This window comes from Tympanuchus pallidicinctus, unplaced genomic scaffold (assembly GCF_026119805.1).
Source record: "Tympanuchus pallidicinctus isolate F22 unplaced genomic scaffold, pur_lepc_1.0 scaffold4, whole genome shotgun sequence".
NCBI classification, from domain to species: Eukaryota; Metazoa; Chordata; class Aves; order Galliformes; family Phasianidae; genus Tympanuchus; species Tympanuchus pallidicinctus.
This window is the reverse complement of record NW_026294758.1, coordinates 14,086,724-14,100,531: the sequence shown is the minus strand read 5'-3', so window position 1 is coordinate 14,100,531 and position 13,808 is coordinate 14,086,724.

The window sequence follows — 13,808 nt, the reverse complement described above, 5'->3', positions numbered from 1 at the left end:
TTAATAACATTCACTTTAGGACATTTCATTTGCAGGTGTACTTATATAGTTTTGAGTCTTGATATGAATTATTGTCTTCTGTAATTCTAGCTGCATATCATAGCATCATAGAATGGCTTGACCGGGAAGGGACCCCAAAGATCATGCAGTTCCAGACCCCTGCCACAGGCAGGGTTGCCAGCCACTTTATCAGGCACTAGATCATGTTGCCCAGGTCCTGATTTGGCAGTGCCACTGTCACATGTGTAGCAGTAGTTACAGTATAAATACTGGATTTCTAGATAATGAAATATGTGTAGGATACACCGATAATGGAGTTTAAAAAGAAGTATTTTTGTCATAATAAAATGAAAGCAGAAATAAAAAATGAAGATACCCTCATTGGGTAATAATCTTTACTAGAAAGCATTTAATCTGTTCTTATAATATAAAGAATAAGCATTAAAAGCTTTCTCACTGCTTATGTAAATAATGGTCATTGTTATCTCATATCCTTTTATATCAATATTTTATTTTAAAACTTATGGTTCTTCATTTTAAGCTGATAGTGCTACTTCCAAATAGTTTTTAAAACTTTATCTATCCCTGACTTCTAGACATTCCAGAATTGATGTAAATATAGCTTTTTTGGATGTACTTGTGCAAAGCTTTGGAGAGAAAAAAAAAGGAATATGAAGATCAGTAGTTGAATTGAAACAAATAAGCCAGCACTTTGTATTAATTCAACACCCCATCCAGCAAATTCAATATACTGGCATTCAGTGTCCTGAAAGTATATCAGAATAAAGAAAAATAATCCTCAGATAAAATAATTACTGAGGACATTGTTGTTGATATAAACATGTTTAAAGCAGCTCCTGCCTAGTATTAAAGAGATCATCTTGCTTTCCTAAGGTACATCAAATTACATTTCAAGGAAATTCTTTTATCGTTGTTTGAGATAACTGGAACAGAAATAATACACTTGAATACACCACTGCATGTTGTACACATAGTAGTCTGACTTCTTTTTGCTGAGATTTCTCATTCAGAAGCAAAAAATCCTGAAAAGAGGTAGTAGATTCTCAGGAACATCGGAACCATTGGAAAAGTAGGACAGCTGAAGAATACATCTGCTCTTCTCTTAGTATCTGTAGGTGCAGTCTAGTCTAGTGATAAGCATATAGCAGTGTCCCTCTGCCTGAGACTAAGAGTTTGTGTTTGAGCACATCTCCAGTTATTTATTTATTTACCTACTTCTAGAAACGTTAGGTAGCTAAATCAGTGACTAATTCTTTATAGTGATTGTTTTTAGATTTGGGTCTATGGCTACATAGCCAAGCGTCAGTGGTGACCCAGGCAGAATCTTCTGCAATGTAGAGCCAGTTGTTTTAGATAAGGTTCCTGGACACCATGGTGGGCACAATTCTTCATTTCTGGTGAGTATGTCCAGTATTAAAGAGGAATTTCATCATCAGGAAAGTTTTGTGTTCTGTCAGCCAGCTCCTTAACCCACTTCTTATGACATCATGGGGTAATAATCCAGTATAGCAGTGGCTGAGACTAAAATTCAACTCCTGATGGAAAAGTACTTAGTGAAAACTGCCTTGATTAATGTAGAATTAAAAAGGTACAATGGCAAACTGATTTCTTTTTTCTTTTTTGCATCTAGTCAAGGCATTTTGTTCAACTGCAGAAATTTCCTGAGAGTGAATTTATTCAGGAAACTTACAGTGACTTTTGTCCACAAAGGTAACCTTGATAAATGCACATGGGATGGACACCTGAAGAAATCTCCCAGAAAATAATAAAACTTGATATTTAGCTGCCTGTGTTAATTGAACCAGTCTGTGTGACATTACTGATTCAGCTTGGTAAAAAGAGAGGAGTAAGAAATGGAAGGACCCTTGATTCTCTACCACTCCTATCTCTAACCTTCCCTAATTAAAGCTGGTCTAAATTTTATCAAGTTTCTTTAGACCTCATCCTGTCTAATTTTTGGCTGTTTCTACGGATGAATAGTTCACATACTCTCTGGGCAACCTGTTGGAACAATTAACTATCCTTACAGTCAAAAAATATTTCTTTTCATCTGATTGTAAACTCTGACTTTGCAGCTAGTATCTTCTGTCTCTGTCCTGCCTAAAACTGCATTTAAAATTAATATGATGAATCTTGTGTTTGCTAAACTCATTATGAATAGCCCAAATTCCCACTGGTCAAGATTTTGTACATAATATTGATTGTGTGAACCTCATCGTTTTTAGAAATAAAAGGAGACAAACAAGTGAAAGATTCAAGCCTCCTTCTTTCCATGTTTTGGGAGCAATATGTAGAAGTGATCTAGTTGTATGGGAAAAGGCAAAGGAGTGGTAAAAGTAATTGACCAATAGGGATAGAAAAACAAAAGGAGGAAATTACCCCAGCTATTGCACAAACTGTAGAAAATGAATTGAAGCATGATGTTTGCTATACAATTAAAATTTTGTCCCAGAAATATGTCCTAGTTCATTTGAGACTGTATGTGTGTATGTGCATGCACTCGAAAGCTAAAGATCTTTAAACAGCATGTTTTTGATTAATGGCTCTCTGTTTAACAGGTAAACAGAAGGCATCTGCTGCTTTCATCTCAGCATCTTTGATTGCCATTTTGAAGAGACTTATTTGCTGCTGTCAGATCATTATACCATATTTACAGTTACATTTGCATTACCACTGCCACTTGTAAAACTAGTTTAGAAAACATCTTGAGTCTTTGTGATGGCTTATATATGCACCATTGTTTACAGCCCCTGTATCAATGAGCTCGTTGCCATCTCAAATGTCGGAAGTCGAACTCTGGTTTTATGTCTATTGTATAAAATCTCTTATAATGGCTTTCACATAAATAACTACAGCTCTATTGTGCCTAGCTGTAACGCACTGAATAATTTAATGACATGCAACTCTACAGGCTGAATTTTTGCAGTCATTAAAGTATTATTATCTTCTGCCATCTGCCTGTATCTTGTCGATTTTCCACTTGAACATTTTAGAAGGTAAGGAAATTTTCAAATTTTCTTTGAGAAAGTCATGCCAGTGAAATTACTCACATTACCAGAAGCAAGAGTAAGGCATCCAGTGTTCTTTGAATTGCAATGAAAATTACTGCAAAGGACAGAGTTGTTCTGAGTTGAACTTTTAAAAAGCTTTATGCACAGGGCATTAAGGTGATTTCCTGTGATTCTTTCCCAAGCATCATGTCTTGGCATTGTACTGGCTTGTAACTAAATGAATAATTCCCTTCAAAATATTTTGTGAGGAGATAATAGTTTCCATTATTTTGCATATGGTAAACTGAGAGACTGGGCTAAAATTTTGAAGGGAAGTGAGAAAGTATGTTTCAGAGAACAAACATCAATTCCTTCTTTTTTCCTCTCTTCTTGAACAGAACCATTATCTAAGATGTAATTGGTTGATACTTTGCTAAGAATGTTTACATCTGGTGCCAGACAACATAAAACCCACCAAAAAACCCCTGTAGCTAATGTATTTCATCTGAGTCTTGTCAGTACCTTTATCATCATGATATTACCCTTTGGAAACTCACAGTTTTTATTCTCCTATGCTGGTTTACCTACCTTAGTCCAAACCTACAGTGACATAATTGCAATAGTTACTATAGCTATTTTTATGGTTGCTACTTATTCTGCTTAACATAACTGTGACTGTGACGGTAATCTAATGACTGTTTATTTAATTACTATGCTACTACTACTATGTTTACTGCCCAATTATGTTTTGCAAGTTTTTGCCAGTTTATGGTGCTGATAATCTTGTCTAGATTTAGTTCCAGTTGCTGTCATTGTGCTGATGCTTTTTTTTTCTTCTGTGTGCATGAAAGACAGGTAGATTCACTTTAAAAATAGGGAGCTTTGACTACCTAATTTTTATTTACAGTGTTGTTACAGAAAATAACAGAAAGCTGCTGGTTCTCAGAGCAGTGTGCTTACAGTAAGAAGGCTCAGGTTTCCAAAATCTATATTGTAAATGTGACAAGATATGTCAACATTAGTGCACTTTACTGCAGCTTTGAAACAAGAAGTAAGAGATATTCTCCAAAAGAGTCAGTTGAACAGTTTTGCTAGGTCTACGAGAATCTTTTCTTCAGACACTCTGACAACACAACAACACATCTGACAGAGAGCTGTGAGGAGATTACAGTCTCTGAAGACACTGTTGTATAAGAGAACTGGATGAAGCCCAACTCTGGCTAAGATAAATGGTATATCCTGATTTATCTTCCTGTGGACAGAAAAGAATGACTGTGCTTGAAGTTTTTGCTGGGAACAGTCAATGACATGTCACCACAACTATGCTCAGCATTGCACTTGTGTTCATCTGGAAGAATTAGCTGACAAAGGGAAAAGCCATGCTAAAATATGGACAGCCATGAAATCCACTCTAATTCATCTCATGTAATGATGCAGACCCATCTTATTTATACGGTGTATTTTAAGTTCAAATTTTAATTTGCTATCACTGTACTTTTGATGATATGGAGCCACAACACGGGTCAAATGAATTATTGGGGGGAGGGGAGAAAATACATAGAATATTCAAATGAAAAGTTGATTTGTGTCTTTTATGTGACTATTTTAGAACCTTCATCATTGGATATGATGAAGTTTGGAATTCCTGTGCAGACACATGGCCCTGAGGGGTCACAGAAGGACTGACATACAAAATGTTCCCCAATACCTGGGGAACAGACTCCAGCTTCACCTAGTGATCAGTCTGATGGATTTGCTTCCTCCTTGGACACTAAGTTGAATTGGCTGGTGCAGCAGCATATGTGAAGAGTAAATCTTTTGAAGTTTAGAGTATCTAAGCAAGAGGAGAAAGAGATCCTATCAAAGAGGGAAGAAGTGAAAGCCCTCAAAGATGCTATAGTTTCATGTCTCCCTAAAGCATGGACAAAGAAAATTTCTTTGTTATTTTGAGTATGTAAATTGCTTTACAGTTTGAGCATTTTTGAGTGATGATGGGACACTGTGGTGCTTCTTACTGTATGAAATAGGACATGAGGTGCTAATTGATGAAGAGTTTTAAATGTGAAGAACCCTCTTTGTAGGATTTGTTCTTGTTTCATACTTCTTCTTGCTTATTTAATTTACTATTATTACAAGTTTTATATTTATAAATCATTTTAGCCAGTAAAGAACATATTTGCAGATTGCAATATAATTTCGTTTTACAAGTTTTACCTGTACTTCTGTATCTGTGACAGAGAATGCTTCTATATGTGCTTCAGTTTGAGCACAATCTTGGATTTACTGCAGTTCCTTGTTATCTGAGGTGCTCAGCTTGTTCCTAAAGAGCCACCAAACGAAATCTTGCTAATTTATCTAACCAATCAAATAAAAACAAACCTTCTAAATTCCAGGAATAGAGCAAATATATATGATGTAATCTATCTATGTAATGTATTTGTTTACTCAATAAACTGAATTTTTACTTTCTCATCTGCTTCGTGATCCCACAAATATGCCAGAGCTTAAGATAAATAAGATTGTCATTTTTATTCAACATTATGGAATCCCACATTGCCTCACAGATTGCAAGATGCTGTGAATAGATAAAATTTTTATTCTCCTCAAACATTAAGATCAGTAGTATGATATATACTGCCCGTAGTTCATGGTAAAATCTAGGGAAATATCCAAAATTCTTACATAAAGCAACATAAAGCAAATTAATTAAATCCACTTTTAATTGGAGTATCATATTGAAGAACAAGGATCAGATCCTTTACTCATTAAATACTGTATAAGAACAGTGTTAAATACCTGCTACAAATAATTACATAGCATCATACTATACTATACAAATAATAAAATAGCATCATTACTATACTAAACCAAATGATCTAGGCACCAGTGATTTTTGTACAATCTCTCAAAGTGCTTCCTTTATACATATATGTGTACATATATATGTATATAATAAATTAAAAATTAAATTGATTAAGTTTGTTACCTAACATAGCAATTTAATTAGCAGCAACTGATAAATAATCTTCACCTCCATGAGTATTGGTTTTTATTTAAGACACAGTAGCCATGTAATAGTGATAATCATCTAGATTTTTTGTGGAATTAATATTAGCCAAAACCAAAAGGTAGAAATCAATAAATGAATGCAGAAATTATTACAACTCCATGTGTATAAATAATATGTAGATTCATACATACAATACAAATAACATGTATTATATAAAAAAACTGATGATGTCATAGCTTAATATTCACAACAGCATGTATAGGATGTTTTTTTCCTGTATCATTTTGAATGTTGACTGAAAGATGGTATTTTTAGAGAAAATCATGCAAATGGTTTGTTGTTTTCTAGTTTACAAGAAGGTTGTTTTTTCAACAATCAGGGCGCCTGTTGTTAAGCTGGTCTTTATTAGTAACACCACTGTACTAGAGCTTTATCTCTGAACAGAATAATATTTCCCTTTCCTTCTGTTCTCTCATTCACACACATAAAAAAATAGATGGTAGTACAATGTGCAGAAAGAGTTCAACTAATATAGCATTTAAAGTTTAAACATCAGGCATTTGTGAGTAAAAATTTGAGAGAAAGTTGTGTTGTGGTCATTAACAAAAACCAGCAATGTGTCATCAAAAGTACAAATCATTGCAAATTACACTGGCAATTCTAAAAATAAGTGTTTTCCTTTTCCTTTAACATTTTACATGATAAATCTAAATGAATAAATAGATTTTGTGAGAATGAAGTACAAATGACTGCCTGTAAACTGTGGTTGTAAAGATGGGGATATCTTTAAATGCTATGGGTGAGGATCAGGGTCTGCCCCTCTTCTGCTATGGGCAATCTGAATCCTTTATTCTTCAGTGACTGAACATGGAAAATTATTGCTGTTAATCTGCAGAATGAAAAATAAGTGGCTCTTTATCTCTAATCCCCAGTCAATCACTGAAATAAATGAGAGAAATATTTCCTTTATGGCTAGTCCAGGAATTGCTTCTGAAACACACAGATAGATGTTGATTGTTAAAAGCTTTGTAGCTGTGTGCTGTTGCAGATGATGGTGAGCACACACTTTCTTGAAATTTACAAATATTTTTGGTAGAATAAAAACCGTTTACTTTGAGACATCACTCCAGATCTTTTATTTCCATATTTCTTCTATATTACCCACATAGCATTCTTTATAAAATATTCTCTTTTTGCCTTGTGTTCTTTTCCACACTAATTTTAACATGAATGAACATGTAAGAATGCAAGCGTCTTCATCGTAGCAGCAAATGGGGAATCAGGGGAACTTAAAATGCTTGATTAAAATGGGGATAATTCATACTTCTCCATCTGCAGCAGTGAAAAAGCAGCAAAAATCCTTCAAACTTAGTGAAGAGAAACTATGAGTAACATCGCTTTTTATGTCCAACAATCTAGACTTTTTGTATTAAAGCTTACTTTAGACTTCCTGATGTTTTTTTTTATTACAGGTTAACATGGCTACCACTCAGTACCTGTGAAAACAGAGTTGAGTTTTCTGACAACATAAACAACACGTAGCATAATTTCCATAGCTAATGTGCAAATGTTTGCTTTTTCAGTTTTTGTCCACTCATACTCCCAATTCCTTCTCTACTTGCCTGCTCTCAACATTCATGACCTAGCCTGCCTTGATACTGGTGATTGCTTTGACCCAGGTGTTGGACTTTGCACTTAGTCTCACTGAAATTCAGAAGCTTTTTGTGGGCCCACTTCTCATAGTTTCTTCAGATCCCTCATATGGCATCCCTCCAATGTGTTAACCATCCAGCTCAGCTTGGTGTCATATTCCTGAAAGCTTTTGTCTGGAAAATACATTAGATATTTCAGTTTAAATTTAAACTCTTTTCTTACACTGTTTCAAGTTACAGTAATTATCTTAACTATAAATATAAAAGATTACTTCAGGAATGTTGACTATTAGACATCTCTGCTGATTCCTGTAGCACACACTTGCATGCTGGTAAGCCCTACACTCTGTAAACTGGTACATCAGCTGTGAAAACTGAAAATGACAGAACATGTTTTCATAGTGTGAACATAAGCAAGGTAGTCACTGTTGTTAAACACATTTATTTATAATATATTTAAGCCACATAGTGACAGAAGTTTTACTTGTCTTTTTCTAAGTGCTGTCTTCCATAACTTCAAGTCCATGAAAACGGGCTACTGGTCTCCACGCTGCTGTTCCATACAGGTGTGTTTCCCAAATAAGGGCAGGGTCATTGAGCTTGCTTCCAGGCAAAGCTTATTGCTCTGGACTGCAGTGCTTCACAGACTTCTGAGGATAAGGAAGGAGAAATAGCCTAGTAGTATACTTTCTATACACTTAGACCAGATTATGGTGTAGTGACTGAAGCATCCTTGGTTGCAGGATACTGTTTACTGCTAGCTCTGCGATAGAACTGTGCAAAAACTATTTTTTTTTTTTCAAAAACATGTGAAATGTAACCCTACCATTATCAAACTATCACTAACAGTTCTTTGTGAAAGGCTCTGATAACTTTCATCTGGGGTGGAGATTCTTTGTCTTGCAGCTGCTCAATTAGGAACAGAAACATATTTGAAAAACCTCCATGAGTGCACTGTGTCCTGCACAGCAGAGATGGACTTGCATCTATGCTTCCCACCCTGACAGCTGGTGCCGTGTTTATCAGAGTGTAGATCTAGCTAAGCTCTTTTCCTGTGCTATTTATCTTTTGCTATTTCTTGATGATAAAGATTTATCAAGTGATCTTCTTGGAAAGAACACCAAAGAAGTGAAAGCATATTTGAAATTCATTTGTAAACGTTAATGTAATGAGACAAAGAAGGCTGATTCACAATGAATTACACATGAAAAACTTATGTGAAGAACAGTGTGTTTCTTGATTTCCTCCCAAGCACAGACAACTGAGCCTGTATCCAAATTATATCTTTATGTTTTCTCACTGAAAATATTGTATTCCAAAATATAATTGAAAGGGCAATGGCAATAGGAGTGAATCTGTTTTGAAGGGGCACTGTCCTCTTTTCTGTTGTTTACAAAGGACAGTTGCTGGGTAACCCAGCTTCCACAGAAAGTATAGCATAGGCAATGTCTTAGTCAGGATCTTCCAAGACAATGTTAAGTGTCTTGTTACAAGAATAGGACAAAGGGAATGGATGATTGGTATAGAAATGAAAATGTTATTTGTTGTAGATTTGGACTGGGCAAGGGCAAAATGCTAACATGGCAGCCCTCATCAAAGTTTTAACTCTCCTCTTATCTTCACAAGCCCTGTGTGTACTACATATCCAAATCATCCATGGAGGTTGTGCAGTTCTAGAAATCATGCCAGGAAAAGTCTCCAGTTCTTTCAGGAATGCTGTTGCTTACAATCACAAATAGCAAACTATATTGTAAGTAGCACTGCCTGACCCTATTTTGATGATTTCAGCAGCAGTCCTCTTTCTAGACAGCTTTCTTAGCAACACTCCATGTGGCAATGAGTAATTTCTTGATGCAGCTGTGTATGAGGTGAATCCTGGCATGGGATGTCAGTGCTCTGCTGCTGGAAACATTGGTCACAGCTTCAGTGCAGAATATATGGCTTATATTATATCTCAGAAGTAAGGAAAGGTAAGAGCGATGCAGCTGAAGGGAAACAGGCCAGCATCCAGAAATGGCTCATTGCAAGGTGCACAGATGTGCAGTGTAATTGGTACACTTAAATTGACTGCAACAATGTTCATGAATAAATAATGTAAGATGGTCACCTGTCTTAGTGACCTTGAGTCTCAATTTAAAAGCACATTTTCAAATCGAGTGCAGATGTAGCTCTGTGCCACACAGTACAGAACCATACAGCATTTACTACTCTAAGCACATTTTATAACAGACTCTTCAAATCAGAGAGGAATTTTTTTCATTTCATTGTTATCAGAATGACAGTTATAAGAACATTAATAAGACAGTTATAAGAATATTTCTACACATTGTGTATGTTTCAGTCACTGGCCTAACTTACAATTTATCTTCCTAGTGATAGTTTTTGAGTTTCTAGAGGATGTCTGAAAAGTCTAAATTTATTGTGGATTGATTGATGTTTATTTTCTTTCACATCAGGTTAAGCCTATTAGTTAATTTGTATCAGTCTTTCATGAAATAGGTAATTACTTGCAGGCCTGAGATTTCGAAGAAGAGAGAAAGAAATGTTCCTCGGACTTCTGACATGGTACCTGTCTTCAGGATGCTAAGAAAGAAGTTAATGAAATACAATAGAAGTACACTAAAGTTACTAATGCTTATGCAGGCATTAGTACTGGTTAGGAGAAGAAAGTCAAGTTCTGAGAGGCTCCTGCTTAGAAAAATGTGCACTGAACAGCAAAGGTGCTTAAGATGGAATGGCTTGGGGGAACTATTCTTGCACCTTGGAAGCACCGAGATAATCCTTCCTAGTATTAACTACAACCACCTCAACTTTAACAGTTATGGTAGACCCTTTTTAAATTTAGCTGAATTCTATTAGCATGTCATGGAAAATCATATATAATAAAATCCTACAGTGTGGAAAGCATTGTTTTAAGTATAATACATTCCTAACTTAATCTATGGAAATAGGAAACAAACAAACATAAAAATAAGAAAATATTTATTGGAGTTCTGGCAGAGAACAAAGAAATGCCAATGAATGTTCAACAGCTGATAACACTGAGTATTTCTGTAAATTGGATAAAAAAAAAAACCTGGATTGATTATGTTTGCTTTGCAGTGACTTCCAGTAATGATGTGAGTGTACTAAACATGGTTTTAATAAAAAGTAAAAGCACATCAAATAATTTTAAAGTATACCTTACACATATGTACAGCTATGATCGTGTACAAGTAGGTCTGTCATAAATCATACAGTGTTCAGAAACTAGAAAAAATAAACACTGACAGAGCAGGGAAAATTGGTTGTAGATATAATATCTTGTGTTATTGTGGGGTTTTCTTAGTTTTTTTGGTTTGGCTTGGTTTGATTTGGTTTGGTTTGGTTTCTTATCACTGCCTATTGATGGAAGGAAAAGCTGATTTTATTCTTACACGTTTTGTTCCACTCGTGTGGAACAATTATTTACTTCAGGGAAAATATTTGAAAGTATTACATCAAATAGAAACTTAGCACTTGTCTCTAAAATTTTTTTCTACCTGAAAAAGCTTTCTGTAGGTATTCCATTGTTGACAGTATGCATTTCACCACCCAATCATTTTCAACCTGTGTTCTAGTATTTCTTGGAAATTAAACCACTTCTCTTGCACAACATATTGATCCATGTCTCTAGCTTGCAGCATACAGCAATGGCAGCTTCCATATTCACATTTCTCAACTATCTCACAGTACTGTACGTTATTCTCAAAAACTGTCTCTAAAAAATATTGTTACTCTTTACTATTTGTATGTTGAAACTGGGAGAGTTTTTCTTTCACCTTTCCTGACTAATCAGAATGGCAAAGCAGATTTTATTCACAGTAGAAATCTGTTAAAATGTCAGATGCATAACTTTTACTACAAGTTTGAAAAAAACTTACTTTATATGACAGTCTTTGTTGTAAATCTGTTTCTCCATGTGCTCCGTGGCTGGCCCTTCTGAAACTGTTCCAGTTTGCAAGATAATGACTCCTAAGTATGCTTTAAAACCTACATTAAAACTGGCTAACTGATAAACTTTAAAATTAGTAGCAACAATTGCTTTGTTATTACTCTAGGAGGTTTTCTTCTATTAACCCCAAGTTATTTTTAGATCGATTCTGTTTGTACAGAGCTTGAGAAGATGAGCAGAATATTTATAGTAAGAAATGTACTACCCACCATAACAGTCTAGTTTTCTTAAGTGTCAAATTTATATTAAAATAATTATAGCTTTGCAGTTATGTGGCCTTGTATTCAATAAAAAAAATTGCAGAGGAAGTAATGTAGAAATGAGAATCGTGTATTTACAACAAATGTTTTAGCATTAAGATACAAGCCTTGCTACTTCCTTTTATTGCTACAGTTCAGTACACTTTAACAATATATTTACTCTGTGTTCTTATCGTTATGTTGCTTCAAATTGTGTTTAAAAAAAATGATCACGTGCTTATCATTTGCAAAAAATATATATTTTTATCACTTTTAATTGTGTAACTTTTCCTCAGCCTACCTGGGAATTCCTCTCTGTTTTGTCTGCCAATAGAAGGAGCTCCTGCATTAGGCAGCAAGCTAAATCTCCCAGGAGAAGCTCTCCTTTCATCCAGACAGATGGTTTCTGGCTTTCATACAGTGCGATGTGTACAAAAATTTTTATTATGCTTTTGGTATAAACTAGCCAGTCCTATTGGAAACAAACCCTTAGAGATGATTGCCGGCTAGGAACACAGCACTGTTGACAGAAAGGCCTGTTTGAGAAAAAATAAAATAAAAATCAGTTATGTTTAGCTGCTTGCATCTTGACAAGCAGCACTGCCAGAAACACTGTGCCGCAGAGTGGTCAGCGCTCCCCCTGCTCTGTATTGTAAAAGACATCTCCCAGCTACAAGCATTAGCTACCGAGTAGTGCTGGAGAAAGACTGAAAAAGAGAATAACAAAATGTAGAACAGTTTCTGAGAATTTTTAAGGTGCTAGCATAACTGGGCTCTTCATGGCAAGAGGTGATATTGCCGGAAGAAAGTGAAACGGGCACAGACTTAGAAATGTATATTAAATTTGCTACAGAAGATTTTCATACTTAAGGTGAGTAACAGATGATGACAAAATGTTCCAAAGCACATGGAGAATTTGCACTATTTTGTTCAGGGAAAACAGAGTTTTCTTTAAGCTAATTTTAAAAGAGGTTGACAAAAGCAAACTATACCATATTTAGCTTGTTTAAAATAAAGAATCTTCATTTTTATAGGTAGACCCTATTTTTTGTTCTCATTCTCATACTTTCCTTTTTAAGAGGTACAAATAAGTTACACCTTTCTGCTTTTGCTTTCAATTTGTTGAAGTTTCAGTAAATATTTTCTTTCTTTTCATCCACTCTCTCTGTGATATGCAAATCCTGACTACCAGTACCCAACGTGGCCTACATTATACTGCTAATAACAGAAGAATCTGGGATACCCTAAGCACTGTGACCCACACTTTAACATCAAATCCCCTGCTGCATAGAAGTCACTGCATTATCCCCAGGTTAGAACACAGGACAAGTGTTTTAATGTCATTTTCCATTCTGGTCTGGAAGAATATTTTGCTTCTAGGCTGATACATGTGACTAAGGCTGAAAGGAATTAGCAAAGTTTGTGCAGGGGTCATGATCTTGGGCACGGTTTACTCTCTGCACAACTAAAATACAAGCTTTCTTAAAACTCTTTTGACTTTCTTTTTTTTTTTTTTTTTTTTTTTTTGGCACTTAGAGTATAAGGCATATAGGGTGCCTTTCTGTCCCTGGAGATGCAGTTTATGTCTCATATCTTCCACAGAAGTAACAAAAGCTTCAAGTAAGACAACTTGTCATGGAGCAATTGCAAACACACACAACCACATGTACAACATATAATATAAAACTAACACAATGTCACATACATACACCTCCTCAGTGTGCTACTTTGATATTAATGATATTAATACATTGATATTACTATTACTTTGTTATTAATGTTCATGTTATTGAAGGAAAATGCTTTCTCTGCATTTTGTTAATGATAAGGTTACTTCTACCAATAAATTATCACAAAAGGAGATGAAGGGAAGTGTGCTTCTTCAACAGATGATATCTATACCTCTAAAAGCTTCAGATTTTC